Genomic DNA, 21,963 nt, shown 5'->3' on the forward strand with positions numbered 1-21,963 from the left:
CCTGTATATACTTATATGGATATGGACACAAGTTGTCAACAAGAGACTGTACAACCTGGTGATGGCTCCATATTGGTGTGGACTGTGTTTTTGTGGAATGGACTGCGTCCTCTGGTCTAATTAAACCGATCATTATCTGGAAATGGTAATGTTACTTGGACGATGGCCAATGATCTCTTCAGTATGGATGCACACCAAGTGGCAATTCTTCCGGGAATCAGAGCACTGCATTAGTAGTGAGTTGATAAATTAGGAATTGGGTCCGCCGGGAAGTGTGCTACTGTAGTCCGTGCAATTTTGATGGCCACTGCGTCCGGATGGCTTAGTCGTCAGTGCATCTGCCTAGCAAGCAGGCGACCGGGTTCTAATCCCAGTCTGCCACAAATTTTCAACTTTCTCTATTGATTTAAAGCAATGCTTACTCGCAGCCGATGTCCGCAACTCCTTTGTATATTATTTGGAGGCCATTGGTTTGAAGAATATTCCGAGGAATTCCGGCGAACGTTGCTCCCACTCAGATCGCCGAAAACGAATCCTACGCATTATAATAACCGAGACGTCATTTCACGCGCAAAATCTACACCGTCAGCACTATCGCAATGAAAATAATCAAATTATCGTATGGCACAGTTGGTCGGGATGTCGCATTCTGGTTCGACCGTCTAGTGCAAGTCTTATTTTATTCGGCACCACGAGGACAACACAAAACCCAGTCCACGAACATAGAAAATCTCCGATCCGGCAGGAAATCGAACCCGGGCCCAGTGCATGGGAAGCAAGCACGTTACCACCCAGTTTTTTTGTGTTTGTTCGTTGCGGACGTCACATGACTTCCGTTCAAGTTCGTTGTTGATCCTTTCACTCAGTTTTGTTATTACAAAGGCCAACCAGCTGACCGAACACGCTGAGCTACCGTGCCGGCAAAATGCTAACCATTACACCACAGCAATATATGATGATTATTAGAACAACACAACACCCAGTCCCATCCAGCTAAGCAGACGGACACTTGCGCAATAACAGACGGCTGTAAAGGCGGCATGGCTGAATATTTCTGCAGGGAACTTCAAACGACATGTTGAATTCGTGCCACGTCGAGTTTCTACACTACACTGGGCAAAATAAGGTCTCACACGATATTGGGGGGTATCCCATGACTTTTGTCACTTCAGTGCATTCCTTCTAAATACAAGTACTAAATACAAGTGGCAACTCTGGACACTAAATACAAGTGGCAACTCTGGACTCCATATGTCTTCTCTGACTAGTTCGTGGTAAATAAATAACTACAAATTTTAAGGTAAATACCTTAGTCAAAGAGGGCAAAGCAAAACGAAACAAAACTGAAAAACCCGGCTTAATAAGTACAGAGACGAGTCGCAGCCATATTGTCACAAGTCTCTGCTAACCAACCAGACAGCCATACAGTAAACACGAATCACATGTGCGATCCTTCAGTTCGCGTGGGATTTCAATGCGGTCAGCGACCGATCGGTGCGATTCGCCGAAACATGTGTGATCGGTCACCAACGCGACGGATCGCTGCGATCCGTCTCTCGTATGTGGGGTCCTTGATGGATCGCACGCTATTCGTGCTCACAATACGGCTGCCTAGCTGGTTAGCCACGATGTGTGGCAGTATCACAGCGACTTGTCTCTGTAGGTATTAATCTTGGTTATGCAGTTTTGTTTCGTTTTCATTTGACCTCTTTGAATAAGAACTTTACGTTGGAATTTATAGTTATTTAGGGACCAAGAACTGCTCTGAAAAGTGAAGCGGAATCGGAGGTTGCCATTTATATGATGCAGTAAAACAAAGTAGACCTTCAGATTTTACAGTCATTAACATTTGGAAGCTTTTGTTGCAGAAGTAGAATTGATAGGAAGTTCATAGTAATAACCACAATACACTGGGCTCCATTTCAAGATTTTGAGTTATTTGTAAAAGAATTACAAGAACTGTTAAAGTTTTTAACTTCTAAACAGAATGACATATCTACATTACATTTATCACTCTGCAAACCTCAGTAAAGTGCATAGCAGGTACGTCGCACCCTACGACTTATTAGGGTTTCTTCCAGTTCCATTCACGTATGGGACGCTGGAAGAATGATTGTCTCTCCGCATGCTGTTATTATTCTAATCTTGGCCTCATGGTCCCTTTAAAAGCGTTACTTAGGGGATTGTAGTACATTTCTAGAGTCATCAAATTTAGGTTTCTTTCGTTTCTTGAAGTTCACAATTTTATTTTTTGGACATTTAAAGAAAGATGTCTACCTTTACACCATTCTGAAATCTTCTCAAGAGCAGACTGAATACTTATGCAGCTTCTTTCAGGCTCTACATTATAGATAACAGAATCTTCTGGAAAAGCTGAGGTTACTATCAGTGTTATCCGCAAGGACATCAATATACACTACTGGCCATTAAAATTCCTACACCACGAAAATGACGTGCTACATACGCGAAATTTAACCGACAGGAAGAAGATGCTGTGTTATGCAAATGATCAGCTTTTCAGAGCATTCACACAAGGTTGGCGCCGGTGGCGATACCTACAACGTGCTGACAGGAGGAAAGTTGCCAACCGATTTCTCATACACAAACAGCAGTTGAGCGGCGTTGCCTGGTGAAACGTCGTTGTAATGCCTCATCGAAGGAAGAGAAAATCGTACCATCACGTTTCCGACTTTGATAAAGGTCGGAGTGTAGCCTATCGCGATTGCGGTTTCTCGTATCGCGACATTGCTGCTCTCGTTGGTCGAGATCCAATGACTGTTAGCGGAATATGGAATCGGAAGGTTCAGGAGGGTAATACGGAACGCCGTGCTGGATCCCAACGGCCTCGTATCGCTAGCAGTCGAGATGACAGGCATCTTATCCGCACGGCTGTAACGGATCGTCCACAGCCACGTCTCGTTCCCTGAGTCAAGAGATGAGGACGTTTGCAAGACAACAACCATCTGCACGAACTGTTCGACGACGTTTGCAGCAGCATGGACTATCAGCTCGGAGACCATGGCTGCGGTTACCCTTGACGCAGCAGCACAGACATGAGCGTCTGCGATGGTGTACTCGACGACGAACCTGTGTGCACGAATGGCAAAACGTCATTTTTTCGGATGAATTCAGGTTCTGTTTACAGCATCATGGTGGTCGCATCCGTGTTTGGCGACATCGCGGTGAACGCACATTGGAAGCGTGTATTCGTCATCGCCATACAGTGGTATCATCCGGCGTGATGGTATGGGGTGCCATTGGTTACGCGTCTCGGTCACCTCTTGTTCGCATTGACGGCACTTTGAACAGTGCACGTTACATTTCAGATGTGCTACGACCCGTGGCTCTACCATTCATTCGATCCCTGCGAAACCCTACATTTCAGCAGGATAATGCACGACCGCATGTTACAGGTCCTGTACGGGCCTTTCTGGATACAGAAAATGTTCGACTGCTGCCCTGGCCAGCAACTTCTCCAGATCTCTCACCAACTGAAAACGTCTGGTGAATGGTGGCGGAGCAACTGGCTCATCACAATACGCCAGTCACTACTCTTGATGAACTGTGGTATTGTGTTGAAGCTGCATGGGCAGCTGTACCTGTACACGCCATCCAAGTTCTGTTTGCGTATCAAGGCCGCATTTACGGCCAGAGGTGGTTGTTCTGGGTACTGATTTCTCAGGATCTATGCACCCAAATTGCGTGAAAATGTAATGACATGTCAGTTCTAGTATAATATATTTGCCCAATGAATACCTGCTTATCATCTGCATTTCTTCTTGGTGTAGCAATTTTAATGGCCAGTAGTGTACAACATGAACGGCAGGGGTCCCAATACACTTCCCTGTGGCACACCATAAGCTGCTTGATCCAACGATGGCCCTCCATCCAGTTACAAATTTCACTTGATACACCGTATGATCGCACTTTTGACAATAATGTAGATGTGGTATTGAGTCAAATGCTTTTCGGAAGTCAAGAAATACTACATCTATTTGACTGCCTTGATCGAAAGCTTTCGTTATGCCGTGTGAGAAAAGTTTGTGTTGGCCTTCACATGACTGATGTTTTTGGAACATGTGCTGCTTGGCATGGAGGAGGTCATATCTCATACTGTTTGATCTCAGAATATGTTACAAGATTCTGAACAAATTGATATCAAGACTACTGGACGGTAGTTTTGTGGATCACTTCTGCTACCCTTCTGGTAGACGGTTGTAATCTGTACTTTCTTCCAACTACTGGGCACGGTTTCTTGTTCGAAGGTTCTACAACAGATTATAGTTAGAATAGGGGCTAACTCAGCAGCAAATTGAGTGTAGGGATTCCTTCGCACCCTCGAGCTTTGTTCAGTGTTAACGATTTCAGCTGTTTCTTAACACCACTGACACTAATACTTATTTCACTTATCTTGCTTGTGGTACGAGAATTAAATTGAAGCAATCCTCTTGGGTTTTCCTTTTTAAAGGAATATATGAAAATAGGATAAAGCATTTCAGCTTTTTCTACCCTCAGTTTCACGCCACTTAATATAACGTATATGTGTCATAGGTCAAAGCCAACCACTGGTACCATACACTTCGGTTGTAACATGAGGCATCTGCCAAGTAACAAATGATGTAACTTACCTGACCAATTAACCAATACCTCCTTGAGAATGTCAGTTTTCTATATTTATAAATGACAGAGCGCAGCAAACAGTCGCTTTTTTTTCAGGTTTTATTACGGAAATCCAGATTTCGGCTAGTGCCTAGCCATTATCAATAGATATTTTTTAATCTCTATCAATGTTAGTTCCCTGTTGTTCGGGCGTCAGTCACTACTAGTAACAGGAGACTAACATGCCTCGAGATTAAAAAATAGTGCATTGATAATGGCTAGCTGAAATCTGGATTTGCGTAAAAAAAGCTGCAAAAAAAAAAAGGACGACTGATCTCGCTGCGCTCTATCATTTATAAATTACATAACAGTCGCTGAGGGCACCCACTTTCCTAATGGAAGGTAACCTGATAGTTTTCTTTTGAAACATCTCGTCCATTCCTTTTTTTAGAGACAAAGTCCTTTCTCCCTTCTTCCGAATTGTTTCTTATCTACAATTCCGTTGTAGGTTCTCAAGAGGCGTTACCAATTTTTGTCATACTGTCCTGGGGTAAAATATCTCCCTATTCTGATATTTACGTGGATCGGCATTACTTCCCCCAACGGCTGTCTCCTTCGCTTTTACCGAATCGGGTGCTATGAATTCTGTAAAATTCAATAATTGCTAATTTGGGTTCCTGCGGGGAAGATGTATGGTAGAATGAATGGTAGACTAGAAACAGTGATATTCTCCCGATGTCTTAAAATTGGTAATACTATAGAGCACAATTTCCATATTTGCTGCCAAAAATAACAGATATACAAAATACCACAGAAACCCTTTTTTGAGACCACTTACCTTCTAACACGTCATCGCCACATGAGTAATAATTTCGGTTGCTGCACATAATCACTTCAGTTGTTCAATGTTTCCACGAGGCTTGAAATTCCGAGTGGAAACGGAACGAGAAACGTTCCGGCAGCACTAGCCATAACGCCGTCCGAACACGGGATGAGTCAACAGACGTTGATGTAGCGCTGTACGAGTTTTGTGACGTCACTTCCTGTTGTTCAATGTTGATTAGGCACTGCCATACGTGAAACGAAAATAGCTTCTGCGATATTTCGGCAACGAGCAATGAAACGCTTAATCAGTAAGAGGCAAGAACGTTTTATACGTCACAAACTAAACTTGGGACACACCATATTTCATTTCATTGTTTTCAGTTGAAGCCCATATTTTGTAGGTTTTATATTATAATTTATGTCATGCTATGTTGTTGTTGTGGTCTTCAGTCCTGAGACTGGGTTGATGCAGCTCTCCATGCTACTCTATCCTGCGCAAGCTTCTTCATCTCCCAGTACTTACTGCAAACTACATCCTTCTGAATCTGCTTAGTGTATTCAATTCATCTCTTGGTCTCCCTCTACGGTTTTTACCCTCCACGCTGCCCTCCAATGCTAAATTTGTGATCCCTTGATGCCTCAGAACATGTCCTACCAACCGATCCCTTCTTCTAGTCAAGTTGTGCCACAAACTCCTCCCCATTTCTATTCAATACCTCCTCATTAGTTATGTGATCTACCCATCTAATCTTCAGCATTCTTCTGTAGCACCACATTTCGAAAGCTTCTATTCTCTTCTTGTCCAAACTATTTACCGTCCATGTTTCACTTCCATACATGGCTACACTCCATAAAAATACTTTCAGAAACGACTTCCTGACACTTAAAGCTATACTCGATGTTAACAAATTTCTCTTCTTCACAAACGCTTTCCTTGCCATTGCCAGTCTACATTTTATATCCTCTCTACTTCGACCATCATCAGTTACTTTGCTCCCCAAATAGCAAAACTCCTTTACTACTTTAAGTGTCTCATTTCCTAATCTAATTCCCTAAGCATCAACCGACTTAATTCGAATACATTCCATTATCCTCGTTTTGATTTTGTTGATGTTCATCTTATATCCTCCTTTCAAGACGCTATCCATTCCGTTCAACTGCTCTTCCAAGTCCTTTGCTGTCTCGGACAGAATTACAATGTCATCGGCGAACCTCAAAGTTTTTATTTCCTCTCCATGGATTTTAATACCTAATCCGAATTTTTCTTTTGTTTCCTTTACTGCTTGCTCAATATACAGACTGAATAACATCCTGGAGAGGCTACAACCCTGTCTCACTCCCTTCCCAACCACTGCTTCCCTTTCATGTTACTCGACTCTTATAACTGCCATCTGGTTTCTATACAAATTGTAAATAGCCTTTCGCTCCCTGTATTTTACCCCTGCCACCTTCAGAATTTGAAAGAGATTATTCCAGTCAACATTTTTCTCTAAGTCTACAAATGCTAGAAACGTAGGTTTGCCTTTTCTCTACTCAGGAGGAAGTTGTTATCAGGAAAAAGAAAACTGGTTTTCTACGGATCGGAGCGTTGAATGTCAGATCCCTTAATCGGGCAGGTAGGTTAGAAAACTTAAAAAGGGAAATGGATAGGTTAAAGTTGGATATAGTGGGAATTAGTGGCAGGAGGCAGAAGACTTCAGGTCAAGTGAATACAGGGTTATAAATATAAAATCAAATAGGGGTAATGCAGGAGTAGGTTTAATAATGAATAGGAAAATAGGAATGCGGGTAAGCTACTACAAACAGCATAGTGAACGCATTATTGTGGCCAAGATAGATACGAAGCCCACGCCTACCACAGTAGTACAAGTTTATACGCCAACTAGCTGCGCAGATGACGAAGAGATTGATGAAATGTATGATGAGATAAAAGAAATTATTCAGATAGTGAATGGAGACAAAAATTTAATACTCATGGGTGACTGGAACTCGACATTAGGAAAAGGAAGAGAAGGAAATGTAGTAGGTGAATATGGAATGGGAGTAAGGAATGAAAGAGGAAGCCGCCTGGTAGGATTTTGCACGGAGCATAACTTAATCATGGCTAACACTTGGTTCAAGAATCATGAAAGAAGGTTGTATACATGTAAGAAGCCTGGAGATACTGGAAGGTATCAGGTACATTATATAATGGTAAGACAGGAACCAGGTTTTAAATTGTAAGACACTTCCAGGGGCAGATGTGGACTCTGACCACAATCTGTTGGTTATGGACTGTAGATTAAAACTGAAGAAACTGCAAAAAGGGGGGAAATTGAGGAGATGGGACCTGGATAACCTGAAAGAGCCAGAGGTTGTAGAGACCTTCAGGGAGTGATTGACAAGAATGGGGGAAAGAAATGCAGTAGAAAAATAATGGATAGCTTTGAGAGACGTATTAGTGAAGGTAACAGAGGATCAAGTAGGTAAAAAGACGAGGGGTAATAGAAATCCGTGGCTAACGGAAGAGATACTGAATTTAATTGATGAAAGGAGATAATACAAAAATGCAGTAAATGAAGCAGGCAAAAAGGAATACAAACGTTTCAGAAATGAGATCGACAGGAAGTGCAAAATGGCTAAGCAGGGATGGCTAGAGGACAAATGTAGACGCTTATTTCACTAGGGGTAAGACAGATACTGCCTACAGGAAAATCAAAGAGACCTTTGGAGAAAAGAGAACCACTTGTATGAATATCAAGAGCTCAACCAAACCCAATACTAAGCAAAGAAGGGAAAGCAGAAAGGTGGAAGGAGTATATAGAGGGTCTATATAAGGGCGATGTTCTTGAGGACAATATTATAGAAATGGAAGAGAATGTAGGTGAAGATGAAATAGGAGATATGATGCTGCGTGAAGAGTTTGATGGAGCTCTGAAACACGTAAGTCGAAACAAGGCCCCAGGAGTAGACAACATCCCATTAGAGCTAATGACAGCCTTGGGAGAGTCAGGCCTAACAAAACTCTACCATCTAGTGAGCAAGATGTATGAGACAGGCGAAATACCACCAGACTTTAAGAAAAACATTGTAATTCCAATCCCAAAGAAAGCAGGTGTTGACAGATGTGAAAATTACCGATCTATCAGTTTAATAAGCCACAGCTGCAAAATACTAACACGAATTCTTTACAGACGAATGGAAAAACTGGTAGAAGCCGACCTCGGGGAAGATCAGTTTGGATTCCGTAGAAATGCTGGAACACGTGAGACAATACTGACCCTACGACGTATCTTAGAAAATAGATTAAGGAAAGGCAAACCTACGTTTCTAGCATTTGTAGACTTAGAGAAAGCTTTTGACAATGTTGACTGGAATACTCTCCTTCAAATTCTGAAGGTGGTAGGGTAAAATACAGGAAGCGACAAACTATTTACAATTTGTACAGAAACCAGATGGCAGTTATAAGAGTCGAGGGACATGAAAGGGAAGCAGTCGTTGGGAAGGGAGTGAGACAGGGTTGTAGCCTATCCCCGATGTTATTCAATCTTTATATTGTCAAGCAGTAAAGGAAACAAAAGAAAAATTCGGAGTTGGTATTAAAATCCATGGAGAAGAAATAAAAACTTTGATGTTCGCCGATGACATTGTAATTCTGTCAGAGACAGCAAAGGACCTGGAAGAGCAGTTGAACGGAATGGACAGTGTCTTGAAAGGATGATATAAGGTGAACGTCAACAAAAGCAAAACGAGGGTAATGGAATGTAGTCGACTTAAATCGGGTGATGCTGCCGGAATTAGATCAGGAAATGCGACACTTAAAGTAGTAAAGGAGTTTTACTCTTTGGGGAGCAAAATAACTGATGATGGTCGAAGTAGAGAGGAAAGCGTTACTGAAGGAGAGAAATTTTGTTAACATCGAGCATAGATTTAAGTGTCAGGAAGTCGTTTCTGAAAGTATTTGTATGGAGTGTAGCCATCTATGGAAGTGAAACATGGACGATAAATAGTTTGGACAAGAAGAGAATAGAAGCTTTCGAAATGTGGTGCTACAGAAGAATGCTGAAGATTAGATGGGTGGATCACATAACTAATGAGGAGGTATTGAATAGGATTGGGGAGAAGAGTAGTTTGTGGCACAACTTGATTAGAAGAAGGGATCTGTTGGTAGGACATGTTCTGAGGCATCAAGGAATCACCAATTTAGTATTGGAGGACAGGGTGGAGGGTAAAAATCGAGAGGGAGCCCAAGAGATGAATACATTAAACAGATTCAGAAGGATGTAGGTTGCAGTAGGTACTGGGAGATGAAGAAGCTTGCACAGGATAGAGTAGCATGGAGAGCTGTATCAAACCAGTCTCTGGACTGATGACCACAACAACAACAATAGACAAAGGAATATGAATAGCATTTTATCCATGGAGGAAATGTGCGTTTTAACAGATCTAACGCAGGAATTTTACGTGTGTCCATATGCTAAACAAATTCTGTGGTTTGCGAGCCAGATACAGCTGAGGGAAGACGTCAGAGAGTGCTGCACCCGAAAATCACTTCAGCCAGCACTTCCTATTCTGAGACAGGCGCTGATCTCGTGAGTTTTGATTCATTTCCTCGTCCACGTCAACGTCAGCTGCCTTGTCCCGCGTGAGGATTGCATAGGCACGGGTTTCGTATATCACCATTGTTACGCATGCGCCGTAACGCCAGTTTTCTCACTCATGACGAAAGCTCTCTGACCGCTGCGCGAAGAAATCTAAAGGCTTCGTTGGAAGAATAGCGACGTTTCAAAAACTAGAATCGATACGGACCGGCTGGACTGAGAGACCGACGTCATTAACGTTACCAGTATGATATCATGAACGTTAGCCGTACCAGTATGATGTCATAAACGTTAGCCAATCAGCAAAATCCAGCTTATTGGCCCCCCTGAGATGAAGTAGCAACAGCCACCATTAGTGCTGTGCTGGAACACGACTCGAACTGTTTGATAAATCCTGGGCATTCGTTGAGTTTTCGATTGCCACATGATCTAGCGATTTCGTCTACAGTTATGCTGTGAAAACCACTGTGAAGTGCATGCCTGAGCGTATGTCCTATTGTACCACTAATTAATTCATTATTCTTTACCATTTACGTATGGATCACACGAAGAATGACTACTTACATGTCCTTCTCTGAGAGGTATAGTTAGTCTAATAGTGTCTTCGCGATCTCTGTGAGAGTCATACCAAGGGAGTTGTAATATATTCCTAGATTCATCACTTAAAGTTGGATCTAGAAACGATGGGATAGTTTTCTTCTATCTTCAAGCGTCTGTCAGCTCAGTTCTTTCAGCATCTTAGAGACCCACCCATGAGTAGAACGAATGAGTGACCATTCGTGCTGTCCTTCCTATTCAATATCCGCTGTCTGCCCTATATGGTACATGTCCCGTACATGTGGGCAATATTCTGGGACGGGTCACACGAGTGTTTAGTATGCTGTCCCTTTTGTAGACTGACTGCGCTTCCCTAGTACACTACTAATGAACAGCAGTATCCCAACTACTTTACCTACGACTGAGCTTAAGTGACCATTTCATTTCATATCCTTGCAAATTGCTACATCCAGGTATTTGTATGAGTTGATGCAACTCACTGAAATGATTGTCAATGGATAATATGTTGTTTCTTTCGTTTTGTGAGACGCACAGTTTTACGTTTCTGAATGTTTAAACTAAGTTGCCAGTCTCTGTACCACTTAGAAATCTTATCTGTAAATTTGTGCAGCTTCTTTCAGACATTACTTCAATATAGATAATTGCACCATCAGCAAAAAGTCAGACGTTAATATCAACATTTTCTGCGAGGTCATTAATACACAAGATGAAAAGCAAGGGTCTGAACACACTTCCCTGGGGCACAACCAAAGTTTTTTCTGTTGGCATTATTTCCATGATATGTCATAGTGTTATTAATATACACTGCAGCAAAAAAATAGTACAGCTGGAAAGGTGATGTAGATTTTGATCCGATGACAACATATACCACCTGGGAGATAGCAGACGTACTGACAATGGTTTCAAAGTCGTCCGCCAACAGACAGCGTATTGTAGTAGCTACCTGAGGGCACCTGTGTCTAACCTTTAGTAGGCAATTGTCACAGCGAGAAGGCACAGTGTGGTGCAGGCGTGCGAAGCAAGCAGGCAAACAAACCAAGGAGAAGTACTTGTGCTTCCTACAGCAAACTGAGCGACGTTGGAATGGATCAAATAATGGCCTTTCGAGTGACAGGATGGTCCTTTCAGAGAACTGCCACATACGTTGGACGTGCTGCGTCAGTTGTGCAATGATGCTGGTATCAGTGGTCGTGTGAACATCCTCACACCTGTGGATGTGGTTTTGGACGTCCACGAAGTACAGAAGCCAACCAGGATCGTTGAGTTGAAGGGAAGCAGTGGCAGATCGTACAAACAGAGGGCTTGTGAACACAGACGTGTCAACACGAACTGTTGCGAACCGGTTGTCGCAGTGGAACTACGGGCACGCCCGTCTTCTACTTCCACTCACACCACAGCATCGACGGGCAAGACTCGACTGGTGCCGCCAGAGGACCACTCGGAAGAAGGAATGGCGGGCCCTGGTCTTCAACGAATGGAAAGCAGATTCTGTCTGCCAGCAAGTGGTGGTCGATTGAGTGTACGATATAGACCTGGCTAATGCTGTCTCGTAGTGTGTATTCGTCCAAGACACACTCGCTCCACCCCAGGCCTTATGGTCTGAATGCAAACTGTCGCGGTTCTAGGCGCTACAGTCTGAAACCGCGCGAAAGCTACGGTCGCAGCTTCGAATCCTGCCTCGGGTATGGATGTGTGTGATGTCCTTAGGTTAGTTAGGTTTCAGTAGTTCTGAGTTCTAGGGGACTGATGACCTCAGAAGTCCCATAGTGCTCAAAGCCATTTGAACCATTTGCAAACTCTCGTTCACCTTTGGTGTCTCTGGACGGGACGCTTACCAGAGCTCGGTACGTGCAGAATGTTCTGTTGCCAGTCCTGTAAACTGGAGCGTCATATGTTGTTCCAACAGGATAACGCTCGTTCCCACCCTGCCTGTGAAACTCAGCGTGCTCTGCAAGACGAGCAGCAACTTCCCTGGCCAGCAAGATCTCAGAACTCCATTCGCGCACATGTGGGATGTGATGTCGCGAGAAGTGACTCGAGCGACTCGTCAACCAACAACTGACATAACAACACGAACAGGACGATCAGGCGTGGTGTAACGTAGTCCAGCACAGTATTCGCCAGCTCTACGACAGACTGGATACCGGAGTCAGCACCTGCATTGCCACCCGTGGAAGCTACACCACGTAGTAATAAGCGTCTTTCAGCATGGACCGACACCTGGTATCTCAGAACTGCTTGTCCTATTGATCTGTGAATGTAATCATTTCATGTGCTCCATATCCACTATTGCAACAATAAATCTGAGTGGATTGGAAACCTCTTAAAGTGTGTACTATTTTCTTTCCGACAGTGTATTTTGGATGTGAACTGTGTAATATATACTACAGTACCTTATAGTATATAGATGACATGAAAACCCAGCCTTTAATATTTAGATAAGTGATCACAATCACGATTCAGTCTAATTCACGAGCTTAGTTGATCCTGCGATATAGTGATGTATGTTCCATCGCCACAGGAGGTCTTGTCACTGTTATTTATTCTCGCGGTCGCAGTCACATTCAATTTAATTTATTTCGTTTATTAGGCCTTCACATTCCCATTTGCTTTCTTATTTTATCTGAATTTTACTATTCTGTTTTAAATCTGATCAAAAACTGATAACCTTTTACACTTTATACTAACGTGTGAACAGGAATCAAAACGCTCACTTGCAAATTATTATGGCCTCTAATAACCGAATAAAACACTATACTGGGTTCAAAATCGAGCTCTATTTCTGAAGAACTATACCTTCGTCTTTGGCTGTTAGCTTTACAGAAAAAAGAAAAATCATCATTAATGTTCAGGCCTCAATACAGCTACCAGAAACACTGTATCAAAACCGTTCCTGTATATTATTTCAAATACAACAGTTGTTTGTACGGGAGACTTACTAGCATTTACACCTGTGTTTCACGATACTTTCAAATTACAAGCAGAGCTATAGCTTGTTCTCCTGGCAATCTTTTAGCTTCTTGCGATAGCTTGCTCTCGTTTCGCGTCAGTCAAATGTCAGGTGGTTATTCGAACAACACTCGATACTGTATCGATCACTGCATCGTATGTGGAAATCTCGAGCACATTCGGAAGCGAGTGTAGTTGGTCCGGCCCTAGTCTCCAGCTGGTGATGTCTATTGATCGTGTTATGGAGATATTTACGACATTACGGCATTTGTGACATCACCTCCTTCCTCAATCGTGTACGAATCTATTACACATCGCCGACAGTGAACTAGTCGTTAACACGGAGTTGTGTGTTTATAGCAGACATTCGGTGGGTAACAAACACGGAAAAAAGTTTAGAGTGCTCTCTTCATAGTTTCGAAGGTAAATGCTTCAAATTCCTCTGAAGTTTCTGCTATATATAATCTCATGTTTATGTTCCAGATCATACTAAATTTTTACATGACTGACTTGGGAATAACAAAGAATTTTAACGCCACAAAGCCCTTTATTTTCTGAATGACGTTCTGCCGCTGCTCTAGCAGTTAACTAGGATGTTCCGTGCCCATAACTATTGACATCAATCATTCTTTTAATTATATACAAAAGTTCGAAATGATTTCCAGCATTTCATTTAAATTATAATGTAGTAGTAATTCGCAGTTCTATTATAGAATGAATAATTCTTTCACATTTGTCTTCAACCTTCAGCGGAAATAACACTCGACGTCGTCTGCTGTTGCTATTATATGTACTTTTTCTACCTAGACCTCTTGACTCATACCACCTTCTAAATGTACAAAGATCTCTCTACATAAAAGTTAATGAATAGTCCGTTTCATTGCCTTTCTGACTTTTACTGATGGCAAATTACATTCGTGTCGCCTTTCTAGCTGGGTTCTCGACTATATTGGCTAGAACAGACAACTTGCAGCAAATTGTCCGCGATGGAGCATCATGCACAAATATGGGGGAGACACAGATGGACCCCCAATACAACTATTGCTTGTGATGTTTTAGTGTTTTCATACTAGCGGTTATGTTGCAAACATCGGTTGATTATCTGTGAGAAAAATGAAATGCCCAGGTTTGGAAATAACAGCTTGAAGCAACTGGCAACTAGGTCCTGGTGTTTGGAAATGTTAAGGTGCCGATATGCACTTAATGAAATATCAAAGTCGTGGACTTTGGTTTCTGTGTAAACAAAAATGTAGCCTTACAAATTTCCTGGGAGAGACAGTGTATGATCCGTGAAGAGGTGAAATGAAACAACGCCGTAGGCCCAGTTGTATCTAAAGCTTTGATTCCTTAATAGAATAGTAGGAAATTGAAGTTAATATGTGAATCAAATTTTTTCCAAAAATCTTGCTTGGCATATATCTGAAAAGTGCACCAACTTTATGGTATTTGTTGGGTTTGAACCAACATGACACTTAACTTCTTTAAAGAAACTGCTAGAACGTTGCAATTTAAGAGAACATACTTTCAAAATCCCACGAAACTGTTTTGAGACTGGAGTCAACGAACATTCATTTCGTTCCATAATGCTCCTTTAATGCTTATAAATATCAAATTACCCAAACCACCACCTCAAACAGACTTATGTAAATTTATCTCCCTATTCCAGTGAAAAAGCAGACTGATCGCAAGGGCAAGAAGTGATGGAAATAGGTTGAGGGCTGGACATTTGTAGAAACGCATGCAAAAGGGAACGGAATTTCACTGTATCTCCCTTCTATAGTGATGGGTATAAAAATGAGTCTTCTGTTCCGGAATATTTGTTGCGTGCCAGTGCTTCTCGAATAGTCAGAATAAGCATACAATGTAGGCTCTCACGGCCGATGTTGTCTTCAGTTGAAACTTCCGGGCTGAGAGGCTGTGGTCTATGTATAAAATTTCCACGTAACGTTTCGTCTCCATCTGCGGGAGACATCTTCTGAGGTCGCCCGGCTACTGACCAAGTAGCCGAACGACCTCAGATGTCTCCCGCAGATGGAGACGAAACGTTACGTGGAAATTTTATACATAGACCACGATCTCTCAGCCCTGAGGTTTCAACTGAAGAGTCAGAATAAAGCTACTCTTTAAAACGTGCGCGCGAACGTATCATGAAGTCAGTGTTCCTTCTAAATTGAAACCACCGTATCTTAGAATTGTTATTAATCTGAGATAAGTTATTGAACAACTGGTTCCTGTGTCTGTGAATCAGCATTTTGAGCTTTAAATAATTTGCCTCTTGCCACTTCCACTTAGACCCTAATTCTATTCACTGCATCTTACGCAACTACGGTAGTTCTTTGATGCATGTTCTGAAATAGTACATCATTCACTAATAAATAGGCTGTTACGCATTGCGTCTCATTCCTATGCTCTTAAAACCTCGTGAATATTCACTTTCGTTGAGCAACAGGCGTCTCGTAAAGGTATATAATATACCTGCCTGCGACGTCACACACACGCTTACAGATCATACGTAAGAGACGTATGATTACGAATCATCGAACTGATTTCTACTGTGAAGATGACCATTAATGCCCTGCAAACCAACAGCACCGTAGTCCATATGTCTCGTTGAACGCTTCACTGCTTCGACTAATGGGGGAGGGGGGGTTCAGATTTAGTAGAGTACATAAACTGTCGCAATTGGAAAAGAAACGCTGCAATTTCTAATAACGACCTAAATGTTTGCTTCTTATGTAAGTCTCCAGAGTATTCAGATTTTCATTGGTTTTCTTCCGTTGTTAATGCAATATTTCGTCCGTATTTATTATCTAGCAAAGTTAACTAAAGGCCTGGTGATTGTAGCAACATCGTTGTTTACCATCGAGAAACAAAAAGGTGGGGGGGGGGGGGGGGGGGGGAAGAGGGGTAGTAAAACAGCATGCTCATAGATTCACACGTTATTTGGCCATACCACAGTCTTGAATAACAAATTTCTGGTCAGCAGCTTTATTCGCCAATGCCATAGTCCTGTCACTATCACTTCGCCAGCATTTATTTAGTGTAATATCCACCTTTAGCCTAAATAAACCACTGGCTATTTCAATACTTAGCCCTCATTTTTGCGTGGGAATCTAATGTAGCTTGTATTTTTAGATACTGTAGAGTCTTTCGTACATAGCTCGTTTGTTCTGGCATTTTTAAAAAAAAATAGGTCGACCCAAGTGTAAGAGACAAATTTACAGTACCTACTGTCCACTCAAATAGCTCTAATTACATAGCGGCAGAGCGTAGATAGTAGACTGCTACACTTGAGGTTTTGGATTCGATGTAATTGAGATATTACTTTGTCGGCATCGAAAGGCGATGGTGTATACGACTGAAAATAAGACCAACGAATTTGTTAAATGCTGGTTTAAGACTACAAAATTATGTTCGTACCTTCTGTCTGAAGACATGTTTGACACAGCTCTCCACGCTTGTCTGTTTTGCAAGATTCTTCATCTCCACAACTCCTGCATCCGCAAAAATTTTTACCCTCCACGAGTCCCTCTTACCATATTGTCGATTCGTTCACACTTCAGGATGTTCTGTCAAGTCAAACTGTGACATAACTTTTCTCCTCAGTTCGCTTCAGTACGTGAAGTGTGTATCGCCCACGCTTCGCTTGTGTAAAAGGCTACACTCCAGACAAATACCTATACAAAAGCCTCTCTAACCTTGGATTTTTGTTAACCCATTTTCTTCCGTAATGAATTATTACCTGTCTGCGGTTTATATCCTCTTCTTCGACCATCAGTTATTTTGCTCCCAAAATAAAATTCAATTAATTTTTCTCATTTCTTCATCAAATTCCCTCATCACCTAATTTACTTAGACTACATTCCAATATTCCTGTTTGACTTGTTGTTCATCCTACAACCTCCCTCCCTCCCGTCGTGATTTCCAAATACCTTCGCAGTCTGACAAAATTACAATGTCATTGGCAAACCTCAAAACTTTCTTTTCCATAAATTACAGTTGCCTTTGCAAAATTCTGCCCCGTTTCCTTTAATTTTTGCTCAGTGTACAGATTAACACAAGGGGTAGGATGTAACCCTGTTTCACCCTTTTGTCAACTACTTCCTTAGACTCTATTTTATCATAATATGATGAAAACAACTGCAAATACACATTAGTGGAAAACTGTGTACCACCACAACTTCGAACAGTCTTACATATCCAGAACTAGTTCCGCAATAAATTAGATTGATTCATCCAATGCTTGGTGAATGACCATTATTTTCCCTTTTTTACGTTCGAAAAGAACAGTCGGCAGTCGTATACAGATTGACTGTTACAATTATCAGAACCATCCCATCCCCGCTTGTGCAGTAGATAACATCCGCCTTCTCTGGTTCGAATCACCTTCATTATCCTCCACTGACATCTAGGAGGACGAATTATTGTATCTGCATCTAAGGATTTTGATGTTCATTGACTGATTGCCTCCACTGGATTTTCCATAAGTGCTTGACGCAAAGTGGACTCAACAAGGTTGTTTGCTGTTCGCTACGAGTTTTTCCTTGGTTACAAGCTTCGTTCTGCTTGTTCAGTATATGTGAGTGAGTAGCTTAGACTGTTGTTCCAGATCTTCAGGGAAGCTCCTGATAGCCGGCCCGAGTGGCCGAGCGGTTCTCGGCGCTACAGTCTGGAACAGCGCGACCGCTACGGTCGCAGGTTCGAATCCTGCTTCGTGCATGGATGTGTGTGATGTCCTTTGGTTAGCTAGGTTGAATTAGTTCTAAGTTCTAAGGGACTGGTGACCACATCAGTTAAGTCCCATAGTGCTCAGAGCCATTTGAACCATTTTTGAAGCTCCTGATCTTAGAACAGGTGGTGGTGTATTGCTGAGAACACGCAGCCATTATGTGTTTGCACTCCGAATACGTTGCTCCACGTCCGCAGGCAGGACCTTTAGTTGCTATACACCTGACCCCGTGTGGTGCTATGAAAGCAAGTGACCAGACAAAACTACCTGAAAAGACCTCTTGGTGAAAGGACATACAAGAAGTTGGAAGGTCGTTTTCAGGAGCGAAGACATACGAAAAACCAACACAGCAGAACATTAAAACAGTAAGTTTTGCCTTAAATTTACTAATAATTAAATGCCGCTATGGCAAGGTGTCCTTCATGTAATACTCATGGTGGAATAACAAATCATTTTACAAATATTAGTGACAAATCGCTCAAAATTTGGAAAAAATGACCCACATTATTGGAAATTGAGATGGACTCTTATTCTTCATATTCTTTTTGGTCACAATTAGCATTTTACAGTGCCGTAACCACTTTTGACCAGTCAGTGGTCATTTTCGGAGAACGTAAGAGGAATAGCTTGCACTACGTGCAAGCTGATGCTGGCTCATGTAAACTGTTTGTCATGAAGGAAGCTCATGTGCTTGTCATAAAAAATTAGACCCTAAATATTTTGTTAGCCAATACGTAAGTTTGTATGTGCTTGGTGCATGTTAGATATAAAATAGATGGTATTGTATTTCTTGTCTATTTTGCAACCAACATGAAGGCGGTTATCAGCTGTTATCAAGTGACGGTGAAGCAAGAATAGAGCAAAAAAGTCCGCCTTAGAATAGGCCCCTCAGCGTATCCGACATAGTCCTTCAGCACATGATCACGCTGTTTTGTAAACGATTGGTTAATTCATATAGCCATCTCTTATACGAAGACTACCAGTAAAAAAAAAAAATTTGGCCGAGATACTGGGCCCATTAAGGCCTTATCCCTCTTCGAACGCGGGACGTATGTGTGATTTTTCAAGTAAACTAAGGATTAATGCTAATACCTTTATTCCTTACAATTTCGTCTCCAAGAAATTATTTTTGTGTTCATGCTGGACGATCCCAGTAATTGCTGCACCAAGTGGAAGAATCGCTCGAGGCGAGTGGTATCGGTGGAAATTCCCCTAGTCCTGTTGCGCCTGCAGCAAAGTAATTTTGCGTAAATCATTTTGACTATATCTTCCCAGCATACATAGGACATATGAAAAATATTAAGTTCTCACAAAATACGGACGTACTGAATAAATGTCATTTTCTTCGTCCAAAACAGACAAAACATGAGTGAAAATCGACTTGAAGATATCGCAAAACGGTTACGGGCGCCAATAGAGAATTTAGATATCCGGTATCGAATGCCGATCAAAATCGTATGAATCGTTCTCAAATTATATTTCCCACCTATTTGAAAAATACAGCTTCCAGAAAAATCTTTTAAATCTTTGGGTTATATTTTCGTAGTTAAACGTACCTCTAGTCAGCTATCACTAGACAATAGAACAATCCATTCAGATCCAAAAGGAGGTAACGTCGCTGCCTCTGGATCACGGGGTCCCGGGTTCGATTCCCGGCCGCTTCGGGGATTTTCTCCGCCCGGGGACTAGGTGTTTGTGTTTTCATCATCATTCGGGAAGCGGCTATAATGGAAATGGAAGGATTGGGAACTTGTACGGGCGCTGATGACAACGATGTTGAGCGCCCCACGAAGCAACATCATCCAAAAGCAGATCCTCTGTGTTCGTGGCCATGGTGGTCCTGCGGGCCTCTTTGGTAGCTTGTCATCCCATACTCTGCTCGCTCGATACGCCTTTTGTCTGCTCAAATTCGAGTACATTCGTAATTTCCATAATGCCTGTTAAGTCGTCGTTGAAATTACACGTAGACTATTTTTTTCCCCATCTGTGACTGGTTTTCGGAGAAACTTCCACAAATCGCCTTGTAACTAGGTAAGAGATCCTGATGAGCTTTCAATGAATAGCAGACATCCCAGAGAACATTTTAAGCAAACACAAACAGATTTCTCGACATTTTCATAGAGGAATACGCCTTGAACCACATAACCAGTCAGTTCTCAGATTATCTAGCCCTACCCTTTACTGGCCTTGAAGTCCAATTCAGTGCGACATAAGCAGTGAAGGTCTCGTGAAGTTGGTATTACCTTCTACTGGTCACAATATTGCACAAATTGCTGCCTAGTAACGCATTTATTCACCTTTCCAATGTCATATTTTGTTGCGTGAAATTTGGCACTACTTCCTTGAAACAAACACTTAAATTCCACTCATTTCGGCATCGTGTCCCTCTTGCTGTAATTTGCACACAGTGGACTTAAGCAGCTGTGACAAATTACCTTCCGTTATATTTTACGTCTGTACTTTCTCCTTCTCATTGCCAATAAATTTAATTTTGATAATAGCAAGCTTCCATTGTTACATTACGACGAGCATTAACTGTTAATTGCGGTCGGCAAAAATATTGTCTTCTAGATAGAATCTGTCCGATTGTAAAGATACTGGACGCACGTAACAGTTCTAGGTGAACTCAATTATCGGCCACCCAATTCCGCCGTGAAATTTTTAGAATCATTCAAAGTAAGCCTACGCTCGGTAGCGCGGGAATAACTAGGTCGCACAATAAGAGGCGACTTCAACCTATCGACTATAGTGTTGATTGGAACCCCTGTGGATACATTGTAGTTGCACGGAGAGGCGGTTTTGAAGTAGTTTTGAACTCAGTTTACTGAAAAATGTAATGTAGTTACACAACCGTAACACAATGGAAATATTTTGTACAGTTTAGCTTCAAACATGCCTGACCCTACTGAATGTGTCAGTATAAAGATATGGATTAGTGATCATGAAGTCAGCGTAGCGAGGAAGGTTAATACAGTTATTTTTGCTATAAAAAACATCCCACTTACAAAAACGACATCACTTAGTTCCAATGTGACGGACGTAGAGGAATTACGGGACAAGTTCCAACTGACAGAAAATCGCGCCCTGTGGAAGTACGCGCCGAGTAAGTGGATTAAGGACGGAAGACCCATCGTGTTTCAATAACAAAATTTGGAGAGTGACGAGAAATCAGTTACTCAACGTCCAAAAAGGATGTGCATATGATAGGCAAAAGATAGTGGAAATTTGTGTTTTTAAAAGATAGATGCGCGAAACATTCAGCTACCACCGTCATACCTTAGCAAAAGATCTTGGCAAGATTCCGGAAAAATTCGGTTCCTACGAAATTCAACACTGCCTGATCAGGGCGTAACGACTGTTCCTTCATCTAAACATCCTGTTTCCAAGAAGGCTAATAAGAACCCCAGTTCCTCTCCTTCTCTGCCACGGCGTGTCTCATCTACAGCACCAACTGGTGGTAGCCGCCCTCGGCCGCCTTCTGTCGCCAAGGCGCACTGCTGGCGGCCGATCAACAGGCCGATCGCTGGTGGCAGAAGCTGCTCCTGAACAACCTATGGATCAGGATCTCCTGCCTCCGGCTGAATGCTGTTCCATGCTGTCGGTCACAAGCACTGAGCAGTCGTTGAGTTGAGGGCAACCTTGGTCACATTCTTCCATTTTCTGTCCACCCTATGTCCATTATCCATTGGAATACCCGCGGCATTCGAGCCAATCGGGATGAAT

This window comes from Schistocerca americana, chromosome 4, assembly GCF_021461395.2.
Source record: "Schistocerca americana isolate TAMUIC-IGC-003095 chromosome 4, iqSchAmer2.1, whole genome shotgun sequence".
NCBI classification, from domain to species: domain Eukaryota; kingdom Metazoa; phylum Arthropoda; class Insecta; order Orthoptera; family Acrididae; genus Schistocerca; species Schistocerca americana.